This window comes from Antechinus flavipes, chromosome 2 (assembly GCF_016432865.1).
Source record: "Antechinus flavipes isolate AdamAnt ecotype Samford, QLD, Australia chromosome 2, AdamAnt_v2, whole genome shotgun sequence".
In the NCBI taxonomy this organism is placed as follows: Eukaryota; Metazoa; Chordata; class Mammalia; order Dasyuromorphia; family Dasyuridae; genus Antechinus; species Antechinus flavipes.
Genome location: NC_067399.1, coordinates 334520439 through 334546531, shown reverse-complemented (window position 1 = coordinate 334546531; position 26093 = coordinate 334520439). Strand labels below are relative to the sequence as shown.

Here is a 26093-nt window from a genome sequence, read left to right as displayed (position 1 = left end):
TCCTGTTCAATTGCAATTATATGAGTTTGTGGATTCTTTTAGAAAGTTGTTTATATTAAAACTAAAATCTGCCTCAGTCTACATTCAATAACCTTAGTTGCATTGTAAAAAACAGTGGTGGAGTTCCACCCCCCCCCCCATATGACTATTCTTCAGATATTTAAAGGCAGTAATCATATCTTCCCCCTTAGTCTTTTGTAATCTAAATCATCTCTAGTTTCCTCCACCATTTTTTTAATATAATATTGTTTCTAAATATTACCATCCTGCTTGCACTCTTCTGTATAGAACATAAAGTATATTCAGAGAGGGTTAGTACTTCTAGTGTGAAGGCTGCTGAACCTTTTCAGGGCTGCTTTCTATCCTTGGTGTCCACTTAATTCACAAAACTTTCATCTATGAGTCCAATAAGTTGTAGTATGCACAGTGGCCACCTTCTGGCAAACTGTTTCCACAGACAGATTAAACCAGATTTAGGATAAACAGTGGGTCTTGGATCCTTTGGTGAGCTGGGGTGATGAATCCCCCAAATATGTGAAAACTTCCTCCAGTAGAGTGGGCAGATGAAAACAATTTGTTCTACCAGCCAGGAAGGTGACTGAAACAGCCTCTAAGCTTAGTTAGATAATGAAGACACCAAGGTCATCTATTGAATCCCAAGCCATCATCAGTTGTCTTGACTTTGTCTTACTAATGGACTCCAATGACTCTGGAAGAATGAGGCTGAAAACTTAACTCAACTATGCATCACCTAAATCTAATTTATTCATGAAGCAAAAAGACATAATCCATATACCATTTTTTAAAACCTATCTCAAAGTTCTGGGGCAATAGGCAAGTAACGAAGAAGCAGGTGAGTATATATTGGGAGCTGTAATCACAACCCTGAATGCAAGTGGCTCAGACAATAGAGTAATCTTTTCACTGGGCAGGGGGTTTCTGCAGCCCCCTGGGTGTCTGAGCAGCCTTCTAAGCATTGTACTGCTCACCACCTGGTATGAGGAAGGGGCTAAAAAAAGTGCCCTAAAAATTGATTGCTTCACCCAATTCTGCCTTTCTTGCCACAGCAGGTGGGAATCCCACTCAGTGGTCAGAACATTAAAAAGATGTAGAAAAACTTTTGCAAATATGATTCCATGTGCCATTGGTACATGAAATATATGTATACTTACAGGCAACATAAAATCCAAGAGACCTGAAAGATGTATAGCTCTTGTTGCAATAGAATTTGGCAGGTATCACATGCAAATAGTAGCCCTCAGTGAAACAAAGCTGGCAAATGAAAGTTAGCATGTCGAAGTTGGAGTTGGTTACACGTTTTCCTAAAATGGCTGCAAATCAAAACAAATCTAGGCAACAAGCTTGTGTGCCTACCACAAAAAGTGAATGATAGATTCATGATAATGCGATTTCCACTTGCAGGAAAGCACCATGCCACCATCACCAATGTGTATGCTCTCACTATGACAAACCCTGATGAAATCAAAGAAAAATTTTATGAAGACTTGGAAACCTTTCTCATCAACATGCCAAACAAGCTTATAATTCAGGGTGACTTTTAATGCAAGAATAAGCACCGTTAGCAAGGAGTCCTTAGAAGGAATGGAGTTGGAAATAGCAACAGAAATGGTCATTTACTGAAGACCTGTGCATCTCATGACCTCTTCACAAACATTTACCTAAAAAATAAAACTTTGTAGATGCACCACCCTTGCAGCAAACATTGGCATTTAATAAAAACTATTATTGTAAGAAGAGTGCTAGATTGACCATAGCCTTATCCTCTCCAAGCTAAATATTTGCATTCAACAAAAGCAGTGACTCCAAAGTAAAGTGACCACCAGAAGACTTAATGTCAACAGATTAGAGTGATTGTCCAAGCAGAACAGTTTGTTTACAACTTGCAGGGAAAACTGAGCCAAAACATGGTTGGCAACAGTGGAGCAGAAATGGAGTAGCCAGTTTTCAGAGATTTGGTATACTGCACTGCATTTACTTATCTGGACAAGAACATGTGCAAATATCAGGACTGGTTTGACAAAAATGATGGGAAAATTCAGAAATTGTTAAATGAAAAATGAGAACTCCTCAATGTACCAGAAGGATAGTTTATCCATCTCTAAGAAGGCAGCATTTATTTCCAACCAGTATGATGTGCCCATGTCAAAGGTATTGTATTCTATGATTGAAGCAGAATTGGAGGAAAAATTAGTTTTTTTTTTTGGTTTTTTTTTTTTAGTATTTGCCTGACTTACCAATCTATATCAATACTTAAAAAACTTCAAGATTTCATCCATGTTGGGCATTCATTCCATCAAAAGGTTGCATCCTTAGCTCCATAATAGACGATCTTAATGGGTTTCTATCTTAATGGGTTTCTGTTTCTCAAATGCCCCTTTAATATAAAGCTGATCATTAGAGGATAAAAAGACAGTGTAGATGGCACAGTGGATAGAGTATGGGATTTGTTCCGGAAGACTGATTTTTCCGAATTCAAATCTAGCACTTACTAGCTGTCTGATCCTGAGTAAATCATTTAACTGTGTTTGCCCCAGTTCCCATAACTTGAAGGAAATGGCACAAGAAAACACCCATATATAATTGAACAACAATTAAATTAGAGAGTAAACATACAGTCCATCACAGGGTATATACGCAAAGTTTTCTAGCTCAGGAAAGAGTAAAAATTGATTTTTTTTTTCTATTTATACACGTATATAAACTTTTAAAATACACATTTCTTTATGAATCGTGTTGGGAGAGAAAAATCTGAACAAAAGGGAAAAACCACAAGAGAAAAACAAAACAAAAAAGTGAACATGGCATATGTTGATTTACATTCAATCTCCATAGTTCTCTTTCTGGAGGCAGATGGCATTTTCTAACCAAAGTTCATTGGAATTGCCTTGGATAACTGAATTGCTGAGAAGAGGCCAAGTCTTTCATAGTTAGTCATCACACAATCTTGCTGTTACTGTGTACAATGTATTCCTGGTCTGCTTGTTTTGCTCAGCTTCATATCAATCTAAAATCAGTTTGTTCATAATTTTTTATAGAACAATAATATTCCATTACTTTCATATACCATAACTTATTTAGCAATTCTCCAGCTGATGTGCATCTACTCATTTTCCAATTCTTTGTCACCACAAAAGGAACTGATACAATTTTTCCACATGTGGATCTTTTTCCCTTTAAGATTTCCTTGGAATATAGAGCCAGCAATGGCACTTCTGGGTCAAAGGGTGTGCACAGTTTTATAGCCCTTTGGGCAAAGTTCCAAATTGCTAAGAGTACACTTTTTTGAAAATCTTGACAAAGTAAAAAACCTGGACAATACATTTCAATGCATAAGGAAAGAAAATTGCCCAGTAAATCAACGAGAAACAGAGGGGAGAGTAAAAACAGAAAGATTCTAATAGTCATCTCCTGAAAGATACAGCAAATGAAAATATCCATGAATATCATAACCCAAATGTAGAGTTTCTAAATCAAAGGAAAAATATTTCAAACTGCCAGATTCTTATTCAAGTACCAAAGGTGCTGGCCTTAAATATAGAAGGCAAATTAGAGGAAGAGAGAAGGATGGAGCTTTTAAAATTATGGATAGTGGAAACAATCTTAACAAAAGATGATCATAAAAAAACATAACTTTTTTTCTTGACTTTTTCATTTTTTTTATTAAAGCTTTTTATTTTCAAAACATATGCATGGATAATTTTTCTACATTAACCCTTGCAAAACCTCATGTTCCAATTTTTCCCTCTTCCCCTGCATCCTCCTCTAGATGATAAGTAATCCAATATATGTTAAAGCTGGTAAAAATATATGTTAAATCCAATATATACATATATATCTATACAATTATCTTGCTGCACAAGAAAAATCAAATCAAAAATGCAAGCAAACAACAAAAAGGAGTGAAAATGCTATGGTGTGATTCACACTCAGTTCCCACGATCCCTACTCTGGGTGTAAATGGCTCTTTTCATCACAAGATCATTGGAACTGGTCTGAATCATCTCATTGTTGAAAAGAGCCACATCCCTCAGAATTGAGCATAGTGTAATTTTCTTGTTGCCATGTACAATGATCTGCTGGTTCTGCTCATTTCACTTAGATCAGTTCATGCAAGTCTCTATGTCTCTCTGAAATCATCCTGCTGAACAAAAAAAAAAAAAGATAATTCTGATAACATTAAAGTTTTATACAAACAAAATCATTGTAGTGAGAACTGTAAGGAAAACAAACAAGAATTATTTTTTTTGGTAGCAAATTTTTCTGATAAGGGTCTGATAAACATAGGGAATAGCTATAAATACATTCAGAATGCCATTCTTCAGGAAATAAATAATCAAAGTATATGAACAGGTTATTTTCAAAGGAGGACAGGTGAATTTGCAACAATATAGTGTTAAGTGTTCCAAATTAAGACAACTCTGAGGATCATGGGAACTAAGTGTGAATCACAACATAGCATTTTCACTTTTTTGTTTGCTTGCATTTTATTTTCTTTTTCATTTTTTCCTTTTTGATTTGAGTTTTCTTGTGCAGCAAGATGATTTTATAATGCTTATTAAGACAACTCACACCCATCAAATTGTCAAAGATTTAAAAGGGGGAATGATATCTATTGCAAGAACTGGGAGGGAGAGGGAGAATGGCAGGCATGAGCACACTAATGCATTGTTGAAGGAGAAATGAACTGGTTCTAACATTCTGGAAAGCAATTTGGGACCATACTGAACTCAATATGCTATGCATATTTTCTTTAAGCAATGATAGCACTACTGGATATATAGTCCCCCAAAAATCAAAAATAAAGAGAAAGGACATATCTACAGATACAAAAATATTTTAGTCACTTTTTTTTTCATTGCAAATAACTGGAAACTAAGTGCCCCAAAGAAATTATCATAAATGACAATAATTGAATATAATTGTAGCATACAAAAGGAGGAAAGGGACATATTCACAGAAACATGAAAAGATTTGAATAAATTTATCTACAGTGAGGGTGAGAGAGAACCAGAACATTATGCAATTGTTGAGCAAAATTACCTTCAAAAGCTTCAGAACTCTAAAGTAGCAAAGACTGATGATGACTCATGCTTTCCACCTTTTGGTAAGGAGGTAGTGGAGAATGATTGTAGTGCATATGAACAGGCTGAATGAGACATACATTGTCACCTACAATCAATAGGAGAATTTATTTTGCTCAATTTAACCTAGGAGTTTTTTATAGGAATAGAAGGGAATTGGGAGTCTTGGGATGGAAATGTGGTAATAAAACTCTCCAGTGGTTTAAAAAAGAGAAAAAAAAAAAAATGAGTAGAGCAGCATCAAGGAAACATACATAGAACAGAGAAGGGATTTCAGAAATCTGACTTTTTTGGGAGCAAGTGTTTTTTTAGGGGGGCATTTTTTGTGGTCCCAGCTTTTAGCATAGTAGGTACTTAATAAATGCTTGTTGACAAGGAGACACAAAGCACAAGCAGGAGGTGTTCTCTTTGTTGTTCAAAAGTGGACTCTTCTTTGTGATCCTATTTGGGGTTTTCTTGGCAAAGGTAGTGGAGTGGTTTGCCATTTCACTCTCCAGGTCATTTTTACACATGAGAAACTAAGGCAAACAAGCTTACATGATTTGCTCAGAATACACAGTAAGTGTCTTAAGTCAGATTTGAACTTAAGAAGAAGAGTCTTCCATTTATCTTGTTGCTCTGCAATGTTGAAGCGACTGTTAAATTTAAGCTATATTTTAAAAAGAAAAAGCTATAAGAAATCTAATCATAATCTTACTCTTTTTTTTTTGTATAAGGAAAGTTCCTGTTTATCAAGTTCATAACTTTTTAAGATGCTATAAAATTTTTTTTAAGTTTAAAAAACCCCAAAACTCATGTGAGTGGGTGGGATCGCCTTCCTCTGAGAACATGGCTCCCAGGAGAGTCAGTGACACCAAAAGGGAAGCTTTCAAGCAAGGACAACTGGAAACCACCAGGGAGCATCCATAACATCGCGGCTCTTCTCATGCCACTATGGCTTCTTGAAAGAAATAAAACTGTTGATGTTTCCGTTGACGTAATGGACCGAGGGAGTGGGGGGAAGGGGGGAGGGGAGGAGAAGGGAGAAAGGGGGAAGGGAACGTCGTAACGACGCAGCCGCTCGCTTCCCCTTAGCTCTAGCCATTTTTTGTTGGGCCACCCGCTTCTTCCGCATCCACCCTCCTCCCCCTTTCTCCGCCCCATCTGTCTCGCTTTGACCAATCCCCTTTGAACTTCCGTTCTTGGTCTACCAATGGGAAAAAAGAAGAATCTTAGCATTGCCGGAGGTAATTAAGGAAACGGAGCGGGTTCTTGGCTTCCTTCGAAACTCCGCAGAGCGATGGTATCCACGTGGTTGGGACACTGTGTTCTCGGTTCTCCCATATCTCTCGGAGGTGATTTGAACCGACTGCGAGGGCGAGTTAGGAAGCTGGATTGCAGAAGCATTCTGGGAGCGGCCATTGATCCCTGAAACCCTGGGAGCTGATCGCGTGCGTGCGAGAGAAGAGGGGCATACCTCCCTTCTCCCTCCCCCTCGGCGCCCTGAGGAGGAGAAAACACCTTCCCCTTTAGGAAACTTAGGTTGCCGGAGAAAGGTTCATCGAATGCAGTTGATAAGACCACGATTTTCTCGCCACTTGACCCTGGAACGAATCCCCGGTGAGTTTAGTACATTACCTCTGCTTGTTTCTCTCGAAGGGACTTGTAGTGACACCCAGCGGACTCTCTAGGAACTACAAGGACGTGGTAGTTCATAATGGGGTGGCTATTAACGTGGAACTTAAAATAATTTTAAATGATTTGGTGAATTTTTGTTTTTAGCTTGGGGGAAGCATCCCATTTGCCTGGAATGGTTTGCAGTAGTCATAATAGCTAGCATTTATGTACCGCTTTAAGGTTTGCAAAGCACTCTACAATCACGTTTTTATCTTAACGCTGCGAGATTGGTGCCGTTATTACCTCCATTTATAAAAGAAGACTTAAAACAGATAGAGATTTCGTGACTTCCCCAGGGCCACGTAGTGAATGTGTTCAAGGTTGGTTTTAATTTCTGGTTTCCCTGATTCGCAGTCCAGCACTTCATTCAGTGCATCTCTTAGCTGCCTTATAATCATAGCTTTTTAATCTGGGGTTTGTGAATTTATTTAAAAAAATATTTAGAAAACATAATTGGTTCTTTTGAATTCTGCATATCATACTTAATGCATCCAAAAAGATTTTTCTAAAATGGAACCCATAGGCTTCATCAAAGATCTGTGACATAAAAAGGCAAAGCCACTTTTTGGCGCCGTGCTAAGCCCTTGTTTAAAATTGGACTACGACTGGGATCCACAACACGCAAAAAAAGATGAAGAACTTTTTTCAGAACCAGGGGCTGGGGATATAATTTAAACCCAAATTGTGAATGAAAATTAGATGCATATAAATATATAGTTAATCTCTTTTACCCACTTTTTCGGTGGATGAGGTGTCTCGGGTATTTTAAGTACCCAAACTTTTTTTTAATGCTTTGAAATACTTTCAAATCTGGGCATGTTGGATTTAATTCATTCTTTAATGACTCAAGGTATGAACTTCAATTTTGAATTGAATTGTCTCAGTCCGAAGGGTCTGTTTGTCTTTACACTAAATTAGCCTCAGAAGTGCTGTGCTTTTTAGGAGAAAGAGAGAGACAGAGAGAATGTGTGTGTACTACATGTAAATTTGAAGTTACCTCTCAAAAAGAACATTTCCAAATAACAGTGGAACACAAAAAGACGAGTGCAAATAAAACCACGAATTTTTGTTTCATCTTGCTTGCTTTTTCAGGTATATGCTAAAGCTCACATGTAACGTTCAAAACGGTATTTGTTTGTGCTTCCTTTGTGAACTCCTGTTATCTTTTCCGTGTGTGTATACAAATACATACATACTTATTTCAAAAATGCTTCAATAATCTTCATTTTGGCTTCAGTATTGCTAAATTTTCTCTTGTTATTTTCTTCTTTATCACTAGAAGTTTGTTTCCCATCTTTAAAATTTACTACAGACTAAGAAACCTGTTACCTGACTTTACAGCTGTCTAAAATATGAGTAGTTGGCAGTCTAAGGTGTGAGCACTCTCTCTAAAGTATTCTTTAGTGTGAATTTAAGGACACTGCTTTTCTAAACTATTTTGCATCTAGAGACTTGTTTTCTGATTTGTTGTGATTTGTTGTGAAGTTGTTGTTCTCTGGATATGTGAGGTGTTTTATGATATTGTGTATGTTTAGTTTTATCATGGAAAAAATGTATTTCTTGTAGATGAAATAAACAGATTGTACATGCTGTATCTCCCTTCCCTCAAGTTATGCTCCAAAAGTTGTTTGAGCTATCTTGTTATGTCTTTGGGTTCTCAAGATGAAGGGGGGAGAAGGATAAGGTTAAAAAAAAGCTAGGAAAGTAGATTGAGGCAGGTTATAAAGGATAAATAAGAAATGGGAGTTTGTATTTGAATTTGAATCTAGAGGTAAAAATAGAGGCATTTCGAATTTATTGAATAGGGAGTGAAATAGGTGTAGTCACACCTAGAGAAATTTAGAGAAAATTCTTTTGACCATTGTGTGGAGGATGGATTGAAGTGGAAAGAGGTTTTAAGACCAAATATTAGGATGTGGTTTTTGCAACTATTTTCTTGGAGGGCTTAGAGTAAAGAGAAGGGAGGAGAATTTAAGAACTATTGTGAAGATCTGATTGACAACTTAGAAATGGATTAGATGTGTGAAAGGAAGAGTGAGAAGTGAGTGTTTATCTTGAAGAAAACATTTTGCTTTCTATTTTTTTAATTCGTAGACTAAAAAAGAAAGGTGAAATGTTTTAATTATTTATCACCTCACAAATAATAATTGTTATTTATAGTGCTCATATAGTAGCCGCTAGGTGAAGCAACAAATAGAATCCTGGACCTGGAATCAGAAAGACTCATCTTCTTGATTTCAAATTTGGCCTTAGTCACTTAATACCTGTATGACCCTAGGCAAGTCATTCAGTTCTTTTTACTTCAATTTCTTCATATGTAAAATGAGCTAGAGAAGAAAATGGTAAAGTGCTCTAGTTAGTGTCGATGTCAAGAAAGAAAATGTTCTTTCTTTGATTTTTGTCTCACCCCAACTCTGGGACTTAGACATCACAGGTATTATTCAAATTTATTTTTATTTATGAAATAATCAAAGGTACTCTAGTAAGGGGACTTGCCAATGGTAAAGTATTAGAGGAATGGTTGAATCAGGGTTGTCCGACTCCACTTCTAGCATTCTGTCTACTACACTAAGCTGCTTCTTGTGAGACATGATTTATTTGGACCCTTACGCTATCCTAATCAGTATTAATAGAATCATATCAAAGTTCATTATATAAGACCTCAGAGCTGTGAGCTACTGATTCTAAATTCAATTGCTTAACTATATTTAGGAAGTTAACAAAAAGCTCTCCATCCTTGTTTTTCCTTCTTATGGTGACCAAACCCAGTGTGGCAGAGATGACAGATATATGGCAAGTCTCCTAAAATATTTTTGTACCTCTGGACCAGTCTCTTATCCAGTAGGAATAGGAGACTATCTTATGACCACCTAGGTCACTTATCGTGATAGCTTGTACTGTTTCCTCCTGCCCAAACTAAGAAGAAATCTGTCCATTTTGTGTGGAGCTATCTCTTTACCCAATTTGTGATCCTGCTGACATTATTTTGCTTATTTTAGCTTATATATCAAATGTTAATCAGTGGAATTATTCTGTGTTTAGTATAGCTGATCTGGAATGACTGGACATCTAGCCATATAAAAAAGGAACCCTGGAAGGAAGAGGCATGTCAGATTATGATGAAAACTCAGAGGTCCACTTCATTAGAGGGAATCATGGATCCTTTAAATAAATGTGTCGCTGGCTCAGAGATCTCAGTTCCTCAGATACTCAGTTCCTGTAAACAGGATAATTTTAATCCCTACACTCTATTTTGTGTAAATTCACCTAAAGAAAGGGGTGTTTCTATACCTACAAGAGATTATCACTTCAACAAGTCTCTAAGAATCAAGTTGTTTAAATGATTAAATGTTTCCATGTTAAGTCAGTAAGTCTTCAAGCTTTTAAATGCTTTTTATGTGCTGGGCCTTGCACCATCAGGGAACTTGCATTCTACAGGAAAGAATATAACATGTCCAGAAATAAGTATATATAAGTTATATGCAAAATTGCATTGGGGGGAGAGTAGTGGCACTAACAGTGGGGAAGGCTTTCTGGAAGATGGTGGCAGGAGCTAAGCCTGGAAGAGCTTAGTTGCAGTTTGCTTATATGATTTAGCTTGTCTAGCAATGTGACCTTGTTGATCAGTGAACAGAGATCACATATTTAGAGTACCATTAGTCAAAGTATGGATGGTCAAAAAACTGATTCTTAGCCCTCTGTCTTCTTTCCTGTCATATTGTTAATCATCATTGCATAGGAGTAAGGGGCCACATGGCACAAGATGGAGGCCATTTAAAAAAGTTTCTTTGCTTCATGGATGACTATAGTCAAGAAAATTCATCACCAGGAGGCAGTCTAATGACAGCATACATCTAGTTATTAGCGATGTTGGTCTTTGCAAATTAGACTCAATCAATTTCAGGGCCTTAGTTAGAGCCTTCCCAGCATGGGAGAAATAACTCAAAGTTACAACAACAGTTGTTAAAAGACTGGGGGGAAAGGAATGCACCATAGAAAAATTAAAAGATTAAGGAAATAAGCCTGCTGAAAATATGTGATCTCAACTCATTGTCAGAGAAATAAAACTTCAAGTCCTCCTTTGGCCTTAACTTTTGGGTTTCTGAATCCTTGAAGCTACTCCAAAGTCAGGGCAAAAGCTTAACAGGCCAATCCCTGTTCTTCAGCTTCTACCTTTGGTCACTTGGGCTGAATTCATGTATTGGCTAGAAAAAAAAGTGTTTTTTTTTTTCTTCTTGAGTTTCCCAATCATTCCTGGGTTTGATACTCCTCCTAGATCTCTTTGTTGGAGTTGTACTATTTTTTCCTAGTCCACCCTTTTCACCAGTCTCTGCTAGCAAAGAAAAATTGAGAGAGCAGCTTGAAGTAATAGATAGGAAAAGGGAACCTTAAGTCCTGCTTCTTTTGATCCTGGGGATATATCCTATGCAGCATTAGGTGAAGGAGTTTCCTAATTGGGAACAGCTCACACCTGTGAAATCACCAACCTAGACTAGTCTTAAGTGTCAAAAATTTACCATATGGCTATTGAAGTTTCTGATTAGGTAAAAGGGTAGAAAAGCTGAGTGTCATGGAATGAATGGAGAGAATGTAATGGAAAGAGCAGTGTTAGAAGAGGCAACCAGAAACATCCAAATCTCAGTGAAAAACCTAAATTCATTTAATGTGAAGAGGTGGAAGGAATTTAAAATAGGCTTAGGTGGCAAAGTGGATAAAATGTTTTATCGATGTTTATTTTTATTTTTCCCATTGCTGTCACTTCCCAGCCTACTGTGTGCCAGAGACTACACTAAGCTTGAGTGATGCAAAGAAAGGCAAGAAATAGGCCCCATTCTCAAAGAGCTCATAGTGACTCCAAATAAAACTATTTTTTGAAATAAAGTACAATAAAGGGAATCAATATTGAGGTCAAAATCTTCTCTTTCCCACCTATATTCTTGCACTTCTCTGATGAGCCTGATGTCATGCTTTCCCACTAGCCTTTGGAAATCTCAGTTGGTTATTGTATTGATTAGAGCACTAAAATCTTTTATTGTTTTTCCTTTTTATGGTCACGTTGTAAATTGTTCTGGTTCTGCTCTTTATAGGTTCATATAAGACTTCCTAAGTTTCTCAGAAATCTTCATGTTTGCCATTTCCTATGGTTTAATAATGTTCTACATATGCTCTAATTTGTCCAAATGTTTATCATTTGATGGTCCCCCACTTTCTTTCCAAATCTTTGTTTGTGTTGATAGCATAACTAAGGACATCTTGTTGTTCTTGGGATATTTACCAAGTAGTGGTATCATTGATATCTGTGATAATGTTTTGTAAAATGTTCCATTGAAAATGATTAAAATCAGTTTTTTAACATTTAAAAGGTTAAATTCCAATCATGTGGAAAATTCTTAAGGAACACATTTCCTGATAATGTCTGTTATTTATAAACATGACTTTGACCATCAACTATAATTTTTCCCTCAGAGAACCCAGATGGTTCCTGATCTTCAGCTGCCCTGTTTATGGGAATAACTTCCAGATATATATATTTATAGAGAAAACCGAGAGATTGTTATGGAAAGAGCAATTAGAAGGGACAACCTGAAACATCCATAATCTCAGTAGACAAAATTCATTTAGTATGAAGAAGTGGAAGGAATTTAAGATAGTCTAGGTACTACATCTTCAGTTGCCTAGAGGACAATTTTGCATTTGGTATTTCAGGTAATGTGTCAAAAATCCATTCTTTATTATCTGCTCCCCAAATAAGCTTTCCTGCCAACTTCTCTGCTTCTGTGAATGGTAGCACAATTTCCCAGTAATTCAAACTCAGAACTTGGAATCATGTTCACACTTTCCCTCTTCTAATTCCCTAGTAGTTGAATAGTAACCAAGTATTCTCTTTAACTTCAAAAATCTCTCATATATCCCATTCATTTTCACTGAAACCACCTTACTTCAAAATTGTTGTTTTGTCATTTCTTCCCCATTGTAGTAATTCTACCTATACATTGCTGCCACATCTATCTTTCTTTTTTTTTTTTTTTAAGTTTTTTTTATTTAATAATTACATTATATTGACACTCATTTCTGTTCCGATTTTTTTCCCCTCCCTCCCTCCACCCCCTCCCCTAGATGGCAAGCAGTCCTTTATATGTTGGATATGTTGCAGTATATCCTCACATCTATCTTTCAAAAAAAAAAAAAAAACCCAACATTTTACAATATCTTTAGAGTTAAATCTTAGTAAAAATGAGTCTCTGGATGGATAGGATCAGTTTTGTGATTTATTGTATGTTGTCAAATTGTTCTCCAAAGTTTTTGGACCGTTCTTTACCATTAATTTTTCCTATATCAAGGGGCAAAAGATAAGTTTTGATTGTTACCACTCCTCTAGTTCTAGTTTGAGTCTCCTACCTCTTTTTTCCCTTCTTGTTTTGTTGGAATCTTTACAAACTGCTAACTCATTAGAGTTGATAGATTATTGATCTGCTCTTACAAGAAGATCCTTTGGGCCAGAACCTGAAATAAGGTACTAAGTAGAACTAATACAATGCCTGTGTTCACACCTCTACTCATTGGAGTTCACACATTTGGGGGATTTCAGGCTTTAGTATGAAATATCTGAATTCACACCTCCCTTGAAGCTCTTAGGGCCAGAGAGCTCTATGGGAGAAAACCCATAACTCCTCTCTCTGATATATAAGAAAGCAGAGACCCAGTTAAGATAATTCAACTGAATTACATGGAGAGGGGAGCGTCAAGTCAGAAGAAGCTATGAGTCGAGAGTGGAGCTTAATTTGGATTGAGAGGGGAGCGTCAAGTGAGTTCAGCCAGAAGCCCTCTCTGAGTGAAGAGTTTTACTTCGGAACATTGACTGAGGTTGGAGAGGAGCACTCTGGGAGATTGAGAGCCAGAAGCCCCCTCTCAGAGGCAAGACTGATTCAACTTGGTGCTAGCTCTGGAGGCTGAAGAAAGCAGAGGCAGAAGCAACGGACAAAGCTGCAAGAGCTCTTGGAACCAAGCAGAGAGAGAGGCCTCTAAGCTAACCGGGCTATATTGGAGACAATAAAAGATCTGAACTTTTATCACCTGGCTGTGTTTATTATTATATTATTATAGGTGATTATTACTTTCGACTGCAACAAAGACTGCCTCCAGAAAACCTCCCTGAGAAACCTGCTCTCCCCCAGAGAGAATCATCATATTATAATTTTAAAGAATAAAATCACCACATTGTTTCTTTAAAACCTTTCTAAAATATATAGTGATTTCATCAGTATAGTAATTCTGAAGATTCTTACATTGTTAATAGCTGATTTGTATTAACCATTTACATTTTTTGCTGATGTTGGAAGGCTTCCTTGAGATAGATGATGTCTTTTTGCAAGCTTTTTTGAACTTTGCTTTTTAGAAATGTATCTCCCACTTCTGGGTAGGTTATGGTGTATTTATAATGCATGCCTCTAGTTTTGTACCTTTTTTTCATTTGTCTAATTTTGCCTTTTCCCATTTTTTAAAAATGTTATCTTGGAGGCTAATAATGAGTATTGAAAGGAATATTTAATCTTGCATTCATTTTCAGGATTCTCTGCACATTTTGTATATTTTTAATTTCTTTGGACCTCAGATTCCTCTACACAACTTATTTTCTTATACAGATTTTTTTTGGGGGGGAGAAGATGTCAGCAATCTTAAATTGTTGTGTTCACCTGTTCACCAAGTCCATCACTTAATTCTATATATTTTTAAATTACCTTGCTAATTCAATGATTTTCCTGTAGCTATATTTTTTGTAATCTTCATTAACTGTCATTCTGTTTTATGATTAATTCTGTTGGTTGTAGTTTTTTGTTACAGTCTCTATATAGATAACTTTCATTACTTCTCAATTTTTTTACTATTTTAAAATTTTGGAAGGTTTTCTCCCAGATTGTTTTCTCTTTAGTCTTCTATGTGACGTTGTGATTTTTTAAAGTGGTATTTTTTCTTAATTATTTTGAATGTATTCTTTAAGATGATTTCATTTTAGGATATTTTGTGTATTTTCTCTTTCCTCTCCATTTATTTCTGGTATTTTAACTGGTTTAGTGGCTCTTTTAAATCCTTTTTCTTTTTTAGTGTTATTTTGTTATTTTTGAAGGACTTGGAAGGAGTGTAACTGAGATTGGAATCTATACTTTCCAGAATTTTATTGATGGATAACTCGTCTGGCTGGTCTTGAATATGTTTAGTCTTGGGAAATTACTCTTCAAGACAGCTTGCTTCTTTATTAGTTCTAAAAAGTTGGCATCTGTTTCCTTTTAACTTTGATTAATAGGATCATAAGAGTAGAGTGGGAAGGACCATAATAATAATAATAATAGCATTTGTAAAGCACTTTAAGGTGTTTGAAGTACTTTATAAATATTATCTCATTTCACAATCTGGAAAGGTGCTGGTGGTGTTCCCATTTTACAGATGAGGAAACTGAAGCAGGTAAGTTTAGTGATTAGTTCGGGGTCATGCTACTAGTAAATATTTTAAGGTCAGGTTTGAACTCAGGTCTTCCTGATTTCAGTTCTAGTGCTCTATCCACTTCTGCCAGAAACTAGCTCTATCACATCTCTACTTTCCAAGTAGGATACTGAGTCCTAGAGAAGTTAAAAATTGCCCAAGTTCACACAGATAGTAACAAATACAATACTGAACCAGAATTCAAACTTCTTTCTGTCCTAGTTCTGCTGTCTTGAGCAGCATAGAAAAAGCCCATTCACCTTTACATATGTTAACATTTCAAATGATTAAAAATGGCTCTTATGTAAGATTGAAATGGATTCATGATTTAGACAGAAAGAGTGATACTATAAGCAAATTAGTAAAACAAAGGATAATCTACTTCTCAGATCTGTGGAGAAGGAAGGAATTTGTGGCCAAAGAATAATTTGAGTACATTATGGAATGCAAAATGAATAATTTTGATTATATTAAGTTAAAAAGTTTGTTTACAAATAAAATCATTGCAAACAAGATTAGAAGGGAACCAGTAAATTGGGGGTGGGGGTGGGGGACATTTTCTATCCAAGGATTCTGATAAAGATCTCTTTTCTAAAATATGGAGAGAATTGACTCAGATTTGTAAGAATACAAGCATTTTCCAATGATAAATGGTCAAAAGATATGAATAGACAATTTTCAGATGAAAAAATTAAAACCATTTCTAATCATTTGAAAAGATGCTCTAAATCACTATTGAGTAAAGAAATGCAAATTAAGACCACTATATACCTCTCAGATTGGTTAAGATGACAGGAAAAGATGATGATGAATGTTGGAGGAGATGTGGGAAAACTGGGACACTAATACATTCATTATTGGTGGAATTGTGAAATGATCCAACCATTCTGAAGAATTGAAGCTATGTTCAAAGAGCTATAAAACTGTTCATACCTTTTGATCTAGCAGTGTTTTACTGGGTCTATATCCCAAAGAGATAATAAAAAAGGAAAAAGGGACCCATGTATGCAAAAATATTTGTGGCAGCCCTTTTTGTAGTGGCAAAAAACTGGAAACTGGATGCCCATCAGTAGGAAAATGGTTGAATAAGTTATGGTATATAAATATAATGGAATATTATTGTTCTATAAGAAACAATCAGCAGGATGATTTCAGAAAGGCCTAGAAAGACTTACATGAACTCATGCTAAATAGAGTAGAACCAGGAGAACATTGTATTGTACACAGCAATAACATTATGTAATGATCAATTCTGATGGACATGATTCTTTTCAATATCGAGGTGATTCAGGCCAGTTCTAATGGTCTTAGGATGGAGAGAGTCTTTAGACCCAAAGAGAGGACTGTGGGAACTGAGTGTGGATCACAACATAGTTTTCACTTTTTTTGTTGTTGTTTGCTTGCATTTTTTTGTTTTCTCTCTCATAACATATCATACTTGCTATCTAGAGGAGGGTGTGGGGAGGAAGGGAGAGAGAAAAATTTGGAACACAAGGTTTTGTAAGGATGAATGTTGAAAAGTATCTGTATATGTTTTGAAAATAAAAAACTTTAATTAAAAAAAATCTAATATCTCAAAGAGATCTTAAAGAAGGGAAAGGGACCTGTATGTGCAAGAATGTTTGTGGCAGGTCTCATTGTAGTGGCCAGAAACTGAAAACTGAGTAGATGCCCATCAATTGGAGAATGGCTGAATAAATTGTGGTATATGAATATTATGGAAAATTATTCGGTAAGAAATGACCAGCAAGACGATTTCAGAAAGGCTTGGAGAGACTTACATGAATTGATGCTGAGTGAAATGAGCAGGACCAGGAGATCATTATGTACTTCAACAACAATACTATATGATGATCAATTCTGATGGACATGGCCATCTTCAGCAATGAGATGAACCAAATCAGTTCCAATTGTTCAATAATGAAGAGACCAATGTGGAAATATGCTTTAAATGATTGTATGTGTCTTACCTGTATCAAATTGTTTGCTGTCCTGGGGAAGTAGAGAGGGAAGAAAGGAAGGAAGAAAAAACTAGGAACTCAAAATCTTACAAAAATGAATGTTGAAAACTATTTTTACATGTAATTGGAAAAATAAAATTCTATTGAAGGAAAAAAAAGAAAGAAAACTCTTATATAACAAATGCTATATTCGTATACACTCTTCTCTGTATTTTCTGCCCTCTAGGTCAAACAGCCCTAATTATTTATATACTTATTCTAGAGCTGTTACATTTTGGTCAGTTTTCTCTCTCCAAGTTCTCTAGTATGCTTATAAAGTCATAGATGAGGGGCAGTTAGGTGGTGCAGTGGATAGAACACCAGCCCCTGAAGTCAGGATGACCCGAGTTCAAATCTGGCCTCAGACACTTAACACTTCTTGTGTGACCCTGGGCAAGTCACTTAACTCCAGTTGCCTCAGCAAAAAAAAAAAAAAAAAAGTTATAGATATGAGATCCTGAAGAGACTTAGAAATTTATTCCAAACTCTCTTTTTCCCCCTTTGTTTTTGCAGATGAGGAAACTGAGGACTGAGGATAGTAACTTGTAATGTCCGGGCTAGCTTTCTGAAGGGCCTTGGGACCAGCGTTGGTCTCAACAGAATAATCACCACAAGAAGAGTCAGGAATAAAGTCCAAAGTCTTTATTGGTTCCTTCAGTCTCCCAGTCTGTACCAGCAGTCTCAGTCAGTCAGCCAATCTGTAGTCAGCAATCTGCACATCTCAGTCTCTGACCTTGGTCTGATTCTGACCTCTTAAATACTCTATTACAAATACATCAATTCATCATACTGAGTATAAGCCAATCTCACCTCCCTGAGAACCACAAAAAGGAGGTGGTCACACCCTCCCTAACTTCTTAGAAAGGGGGGTGAAAACATCAAAAAGGAGGTGATCATGCCCTCCCCGATGTCTCAGGAAGGGAGATGAAAACACCAAAGGGAAATGGGGAGTCAAACTAGATTAGTGGGTTTCTTCTGGGCTGAAATTGAAACAGATATACATAAATCCATCAGCAGGGGGGTATTACATAAGCACATAGCAATATAGCACAGGCTAATAGTGATGAGTCTCCCCACAGCTAGCACAGGCTCAGTGTGGTGTAACAAACATGAATTGCACATGCAAGTAGTGATATAACAAACAATATGAATCAACATGAGGAATTATACATGTCCATAAGTCCTAGAAGGAAGGTGTGTAAATAACAATCACACATACATCTCATCTAGCAGCCAAGAAATAATCCCAAACCAATCTATTGTCCATTACTTCATGTGTCAGAGAATCCAAGAATTCCTGCAAGTTTTAAAGTCTGTGTCAGTCTCATCATGTGTCAGGGAATCCAATGATTTCTAAGGGTTTTGAAGTCCCGCACCAGTCTCATTAACAATTTTTTATGATTGTGAGGCAATTAACATAACTGTCATGCTCTTTCAGTGGTGGGCACAGTCAACCATGGAATCACCCGATGGGTCTTTGTTTCAAGGGTCTGCTCTGTCTCTCTCCAATGGACAAGGCGAATATGGCTCGTTGGCACTCATCTGATTTCTTCTCCATCTGTAGATACAAGCAAACCTCTCCCCCAAGCAGCTAACCTATCTGGTCCCTTCCATTCACCACTTTCTGGATCTCTCCACATCACCTGGTGATTATCTAAAGATAGAGGAGCCAAACCTACAGAAAGCTAGCCCAGACATTACATTTACTGACTTAGTTAAGGTGACTTGATACCAAATACAGCCTTTTCTCTATGTACCAAATGCAAAGTGGTTTTTTTTTTCCTTTTGGGGGTTTGGTGGTGGGGTTTGCTTCTCTGCAGATCCTACAATGAACCTGTCCTGAGATAATGGACTCACACTACCATTATTTGTCTGAGTTTGCATTAACTTTGTAAGGATTACATTCTGGGTTCATATTGAACTTGCCAGCTTTAAATTCTGAGTTATCTTTTTAAGTAAGCTTTTCAATATAGGTTTCCTTATTTATTGTGCCAATAAAATTGACCTTTTTAATACAGGGCTTTACATTTATTACTGTGGAACTTTGTCTTGATTTGAACCCAGGATTCTAATCTATTAAAATCCTTTTAAGGCCTGATTTTGTCTTTATTAACTATCTGGTATTGTTTCATTTGAAAAAATTATGAGCATGTATTTATAAAAACTGTTGATAAAAATCACATATGATTTCAGAATTGAACAAGAGTTGGATTAGAGATTTAGAGCTGGAAGGAAAGTCACAGGCCATCCAGTTCAACCTTCGTTTGCAAAGAAGTAAATTGATGTTCAGGATGGTAACATGTCTAGCCCAAAGTCAAAGAACTAGTAAGTAGTCGGATTGGATTGGGTTTGGTTTGAGAACCTAAGATCTGCAGAGAATGAAGGATGTGTATATACTCTATATTAAAAGTCACTTTGGCAGACTTGGTAACTCACTTAACATTGAAGATACAGCTGTGCTGGGCACACAGGAAACTCTTTTAAAACAGTTAAGCTATCTTTCAAGTTCATCTGACAAAAGACATTTGTTCTGTGCAGCTCTTTTTCCCCATTAGATTTGTGACAGAAAAAAACCCAGAGTGAGCAAGGTAGAACTGCTGGAGAAATCTGCCCCCTCCTCCCCCTTCCCCTCCCCCCTCCTCCTCTTTCCTCCCCTCCTCCCCCTCCTCCCCCCCCCCCCCCCCTCCCTTTCTCCCCCCTCCCCCCCCCTTTCTTTCCCCTTTCTCCTCCCCTCCTCCCCCCTCCCCCCCTCCCTTTTCCCTTTCTCCTCCCCTCCTCCCCCCTCCCCCCTCCCTTTTCCCTTTCTCCTCCCCTCCTCCCCCCTCCCCCCTTCTCCTTTCTCCCCCCCTCCCCCCTCCCTTTTCCCTTTCTCCTCCCCCTCCCCTCTCCCTTCCCTTCCCCCTACCCCCTCCCTTTCTCCCTCCTCCCCCTCCTTCCCTCTCCTCTTCCCCCCCCTCCTTCCCCCTTCAGCCTTTCCCTCCTCTCCTCCTCCTCCCCCTTCCCCCTCCTTCCCCTTTCCCTTGCCCCTTCCCTCTCTCCTCCCTTTCTCCCCCCTCCCCCCTCCCCCGTCCCTCCTTACCTCCTCCTCCCCCCCTCCTTCCCCTTTCCCTCCCCCCTCCCCTCTCCTCCTCTTCCCCTCCTCCTCCCTTTCCCTCCTTCTGTCCTCTGCCTCCTCCCTTTCTCCCTCCTCCCCCCTGCCTCCTCCCTTTCTCCCTCCTCCCCCCCTCCTTTTCTCCCCTCCTCCCCCTCCTCCCCCCCTCCTTTTCTCCCCTCCTCCCCCTCCCTTTCTCCCTCCTCCCCCTCCTTCCTCTCTCCCCTCCTCCCCCCTCCCCCCTTTTCCTCCTTCCCCTCCTCCCCCTTCCCCTCCCCCCTCCTCCTCTTTCCTCCTCCTCCCCATTCCCCCTCCCCCCCCCTTTCTTTCCCCTTTCTCCTCCCCTCCTCCTCCCCCCCCCCCCTCCCTTTTCCCTTTCTCCTCCCCTCCTCCCCCCTCCCCCCTCCCTTTTCCCTTTCTCCTCCCCTCCTCCCCCCTCCCCCCTTCTCCTTTCTCCCCCCTCCCCCCTCCCTTTTCCCTTTCTCCTCCCCCTCCCCCCTCCTCCTCCCCCTTCCCCCTCCCCCCCCTCCCTTTCTCCCTCCTCCCCCTCCTTCCCTCTCCTCTTCCCCCCCCTCCTTCCCCCTTCAGCCTTTCCCTCCTCTCCTCCTCCTCCCCTTCCCCCTCCTTCCCCCTTTCCCTTGCCCCTTCCCTCTCTCCTCCCTTTCTCCCCCCTCCCCCCTCCCCCGTCCCTCCTTACCTCCTCCTCCCCCCCTCCTTCCCCCTTTCCCTCCCCCCCTCCCCTCTCCTCCTCTTCCCCTCCTCCTCCCTTTCCCTCCTTCTGTCCTCTGCCTCCTCCCTTTCTCCCCTCCTCCCCCCTGCCTCCTCCCTTTCTCCCCTCCTCCCCCCCTCCTTTTCTCCCCTCCTCCCCCCTCCTCCCCCCCTCCTTTTCTCCCCTCCTCCCCCCTCCCTTTCTCCCCTCCTCCCCCTCCTTCCTCTCTCCCCTCCTCCCCCTCCCCCCTTTTCCTCCTTCCCCTCCTCCCCTTCCTTCCTCTCCCCCCTTTTCCTCCTTCCCCTCCTCCTTCCCCCTTTCCCCCTTCCTTCCTCTCCTCCCCCCTTTTCCCCCCTCCCCCTACTTCATTCCTCCCTCTCCCCACTCCACGCTTCTCTCTCCCTGCCTTTCCTCCCTTTCCTCCCAGAACTTTGGGAGGAAATTTGAGAAACTGCCCAGGCTGGCAGGCTTCTCTTCCCTCTATTCTATCTCCTCTCCCCTTTCCAGTTATGCTCTTGACTTCTGTCTTCTTTTGTGGTTAGCTTCTCTTCCCTCTCACTACCTGGCTTTCCAGCTCCTTTTTATGTGTTGTCTTTCCCCATTAAAATGTCTGCTTTGAAGTCAGAAACATATTCTGTGTTTCTGGGGCTCTTGCCTCAACACTGGGTACAATGTAAATTCTTATTTGCAAGTGCTTGTGGGAGGAAGAGGCTGAGAGAAACTCTGTCTCTCTGGTATTGCTTAGGATGGGGCCCACTAGAGCCTTGTCAGTAAATTGCCAACTGTCTTTGTCTGAGACCTCCAGAAAAAAAGGAACATTCTACCTCTCAAACAGTTTATTTTATTTTTTGGCTAGCTCCAGTTGTTAGAAAGGCAAGTAGGTGGGACACCTGGCCTGGTGACAGGAAAATTTATCTTCCTGAACTCAAATCTGGCTTTCAGCACTGTGTGTGACTTTGAGCAAGTCACTTAATCCTATTTACCTCAGTGTCCTCATCTGTAAAATCAGTTGGAGAATGGCAAACCACTACACTATCTTTGCCAAGAAACCCAAATAAGGTCATGTAGAGTCAGACATAACTTGGGGGGCGGAGAGGGAGGACTGAACAACAGTTGTTAGAAAGCTTACCTGATATTGAACCTTAAATTAATCTGTATTTCTGCACATCTCTTTTGATTCTGACATCTGGGGCCAAATAGCTTCCTGAGCATAGCTGTCTCCTCCTCATCCTGTGCCCCAACATTCTAGGTCAGACATATATACTTCCCTTAACTAATCCTCACATGACATGAATTCCTGGTTATTTTCTAAGTGCTTTCCATTTTATATTGTTCTTGAATTGTGGTGCCCAGAACTAAATGAAGTGACCCAACTGTCATCTGACTAGGGAAGAATTCAGAGGGAAGATTACCTTATTTCAGGGAACTTTTGCCTTTCTTCATACAGCCCCAAATCACCTTAGCTATTTTGGTCGCAGGCCACTCAGACTCCTAGATCTTTTTCAAACAAACTGTATTATTAGGACCTCCCTCGTCCTGTATTTGTGAGAATTGACTTTTTTGACCTCAAGCCCTATCAAAACTCTTTCTGAACCCTGATATTATCCTATGTGATAGCTATTCTTCCCAGTTTTGTGTTTTCTGCAGATTTGAAGAATATTCTGTCCTAAACTATATCCATGCCCTTTTCCTGAACTGCTGGTTAGTAACTTTGTTAAAAAAGGAAATAAGATTAGTCTGGCATGGCTTGTTCTTGGTGAAACTATGGCTCTTTATAACTACCACTTCCTTTTCTAGTACTTATCATTTCTTTACTGATTGATTTTAGAATTTTACCAGGAATTGAATGAAGTTAGGCTGACTAGCCTATAATTGGCAGACAACATGTTCTCTTTGACTTTTTGGAAAAATAGGACAAAATTTGCCATTCTTTGGTCTTTTTATATTCTCCATCAGCTTTTAGATATTGCTGACAGTGGCTCATCAATCACATCTGTCAGTCTTTTCAGTTTCCAAAAATGATGAACTTCTAAGTCAAATGATCTGAACTTAAAAAGGAAAGCCCAGTTGTCTTTCTCCTTAATTATCTTGGGCATTGAATCTTTGTTCTCTCTTTCTCTTTAGTAGAGAAAACATGCAAAATAAAAATTAACGTGCTTTAGGCCTTTTACCTTGTGTCTCTAATCATTGTCCTATCCAGGGAAGCAGAATCCTCTCTTCTTTGATCTCCCATGTTTTATTTGATGCTGTTTTTAATTTTTATTTTTTAAAATCTGCCTTTATTTTATTTTATTTTCCTTTTTTTTAACTTTTTATTTTCAAATTACAAGTTTTCAACATTTACCCTTGCAAAACCTTGTGTTCCAAATTTTTTTCTCCCTTCCTTCCCCTCATTCTTTCCCTTAGACAGCAGTTAATCAAATACATGTTAAACATATGCAATTCTTCTACACATATCTCTACAATTATGTTGCGCAAGAAAAATCGGATTAAAAAGGAAAAAAATGAGGGGGAAAAAAGCAAGCAAACAACACAGAAAAGGTGAAAATACTAGATTGTGATTCACACTAAGTTCCCACAGTCCTTTCTTTGAATGCAGAAGGCTCTCTCTAACACAAGACCATTAGAACTGGCATGAATCATCTCGATGTTGAAAAGAGCCATGTCCATCAGAATTTTTCATGGCATAATCTTGTTGCAGTGGACAATACAATGGTCTCCTGGTTCCACTCACTTCACTTAGCATGAGTTCATGTAAGTCTCTCCAGGCCTTTCTGAAATCATCTTGCTGACTGTTTCTTATAGAACAATAATATTCCATTACGTTCATATACCATAACTTATTCAGCCATTCTCCTACTAATGGACATCCACTTGGCTTTCAGTTTTTTGTCATTACAAAAAAAGCTGGTACAAACATTTTTGCACACATGGATCCCTTTTTCCTTTTTTATGATCTCTGGATTAGAGGCTCAGAAAAGACATTGCTGGATCAAAAGATATGCACAGTTTTATAGCTCCTTGAACAAAGCTCTAAATTGCTCTCCAGAATGGTTGGATCATTTCACAGTTCCACCAACAATGAATGCATTAGTGTCCCAGTTTTCCCACATCCCCTCCAACACCTATCATAATCTTTTCCTAGCATCTTGGCCAATCTGAGAGGTGTGAAGTGGTTCCTCAGAGTTGTCTTAATTTGCATTTCTCTGCAATCAATAGTGATTTAGAGCATTTTTTCAATGTGACTAGAAATGGCTTTAATTTCTTGGTCTGAAAATTGTCTATTCATATCTTTTGACCATTTGTCAATTGGAGACTGGCTTATTCTTGTAAATTTAAGTCAATTCTTTATATATTTTAGAAATGAGGCTTTTATCAAAGCCCTTAGATGTAAAAAATTTTTTTCCAGTTTAATGTTCCCTTCTAATCTTGCCTGCATTGGTTTTGTCTGTTCAAAAATTTTTTAATTTAATATAATCAAAATTATCTATTTTGCATTTTATAATGCCCCCTAGTTCTTTTTTGGCCATAAATTCCTTCCTTCTCCACAGATCTGAGAGGTAGATTATCCCTTGTTCTCCTAATTTGCTAATAGTAAAAGATGCAGAGTTTTAAAGACAAAAATAACTCTTTGAAAATTAGAAATGGGGTAAAGGGAAGCTAGTGAAGCTATAACAAGACAGAATATAAAGAATGAAAAAATAGAACAGAATGTGAAACATAAGAAAAACAACAGATCTGGAGAAGAAAATATAATAACAGACCAAAAAAAGAACCGTGATGCAATAATGCAAAAAGTAACCCAAGAAAATTGTTCTGAAGTGATAGAATGTGTGGATAAAAGTAGAAATAGGAACAAATCTACCTATCACCACCTCAAAGAAATCCTTTGTGGCAAGCACATAGGAATATTATTGCCAAATTTTGAAAGTCCCCGGTCAAAGATAGAATCTTACAGAAACAAGGAAAAAACAGTTCAAATATATTGGAGCTACAATTAGAATTGGACAGGACTTATCAGTAGCCACAATAATGATCACAGGTCCTGGAATCATATATACTGGCAACCAAAAGAACTAGATTTGTGGCTAAAAATATTGTATTCAGCAAAATTATCTATAATACATAGGCAGAGCCAAAATGGCAGAGATATGCTTCATTCTGACCTCCCCTACTACCCTCAAACTATTTGTGAAATTCAGCCTCTGAATTAGTGCTGGACTATCAGAACTCATGAATATTGGGAGTGCAATACATTACCAACAAAAGATAATCTTGAAGATCACCAGAAAAGGTCTGTTTTGGTCAGGCACTGGCTTGGGTAGGCAATCAGGCAGAGCATGGAGGATAGCTTTTAAGGACTTTTCCTTAAAATAGTCAGTAGTATCTATTTAAAACCATCATATGTAATGGGGATAAACTGGCACCATTCCTTTTTTTTTTTTTTTAATAGCTTTTTATTTACAAGTTATATGCATGGGTAATTTTACAGCTTTGACAATTGCCAAACCTTTTGTGGAACCATTCCTAATAAAATCAGGAGTGAAACAAGGTTGCCCACTATCACTATTACTATTCAATATTGTATTAGAAATGCTAGCTTCTACATTAAGAGTTGAGAAAGAGATTAAAAGAATTAGAGTAGGTAATGAGGAAACCAAATTATCACTCTTTGCAGATGATATGATGGTATACTTAAAGAATCCCACAGATTCTACTGAAAAGCTATTAGAAATAATCCACAACTTTAGTAAAGTTGCAGGATACAAAATAAAACTACATAAATCATCAGCATTTTTATATATCACTAATAAAACCTAATAGCTAGAGATACAAAGAGAAATTCCATTTAAAATAACTGCTGATAGTATAAAATATTTGGGAATCTATCTGCCAAGGGAAAGTCAGGAACTATATGAGTAAAACTACAAAACACTTTCCACACAAATAAAGTCAGATCTAACCAAATGGAAAAATATTAAGTGTTCTTGGATAGGTCAAGTGAATATAATAAAGATGACAATATTACCTAAACTAATCTATTTAGTGCTATACCA

The 26093-nt window shown here is 38.3% G+C and overlaps 1 protein-coding gene across 2 annotated transcripts in view; it reads left to right on the top strand.

Annotated features, from left to right (window-relative positions):
- Positions 1 to 6286: 6286 nt before the first annotated feature.
- Positions 6287 to 26093, top strand: part of WDR89 (WD repeat domain 89) — a 34995-nt gene continuing 15188 nt past the window's right edge. For both annotated transcript variants that reach the window (XM_051977803.1, XM_051977801.1), the window contains exon 1: positions 6287 to 6701. The gene's annotated coding sequence lies outside the window, so the exon portion shown is untranslated. The remainder of the gene's footprint in view (positions 6702 to 26093) is intronic.